We start from the raw sequence: 867 nt of genomic DNA on the forward strand, positions 1-867 counted from the left end.
GAAACTTATACTTGGACCAGGAGGCAGTCGCCAGAACAGAGCAAGGGAACACTGCATGGTTCAAAATTGGGAAGGGCGTATGCCAGGGATGCATCCTATCTCCATACCTTTTCAACCTATATGCAGTTAAGGACCTCTCCAAATTACTGAAGAGTAATGATGGCAGTTTGAGGACTGAGTATGATTCAGGTTGTCTTTCTGATCACTTGCTATGCATCTGACCTGGGCAATGAATAAGGATGATAGAAAAAGACTTGACACCTTTCAGCTGTTGGAGAAGAGCACTGACTATCTCACGATGGCCAAAAGAACAAATAGATACATCATGGAAAGAGTGCAGTCACAGTGCTCTTTGGAGGTAATAATAAGGCTTAACCTTTGGGCATGTTGCTATGGAGGGGCTACTCCTTAGAGAAAGACATGATGCTGGGAAGGGAGGATCAGTGAAGGAGAGGAAGACCTAGGTGGATTGACACTGTGACTGACACAATGGACTCTTGTGTGTTAGAAAGTGTGATGATGGCACAGGATACAATAAGGTAGCTCTGCGTCATAACCGATTCGACAGCACCTAACGATAACAATTCCTTAGAGAGTTCTAGTGGCCTAGTGGCAAGAAACTGCACTACGATTCCAAAGGTACATGGTTCAAATCCACCAACTGGCTTTCTTTCCACCCAACTATCCATTTATTACTTTTTACTCCTCTCTACGCCTTTCTCATGCCTGGCAGCCATCCAATATGTATTCTAAATACACTATCTCCTTAGCTTTTTGTCATAGTAGTACCCTTTTGTGAATGACTTCTATCATGTAGTATAATTTGTTCTAGATTCAATCATGGGTGTGTAGTACTTCACAAATTCT

The sequence above is a fragment of the Elephantulus edwardii genome, unplaced genomic scaffold, assembly GCF_000299155.1.
Source record: "Elephantulus edwardii isolate Elephantulus edwardi_28Jun2011 unplaced genomic scaffold, EleEdw1.0 scaffold00019, whole genome shotgun sequence".
Taxonomy (NCBI): Eukaryota; Metazoa; Chordata; class Mammalia; order Macroscelidea; family Macroscelididae; genus Elephantulus; species Elephantulus edwardii.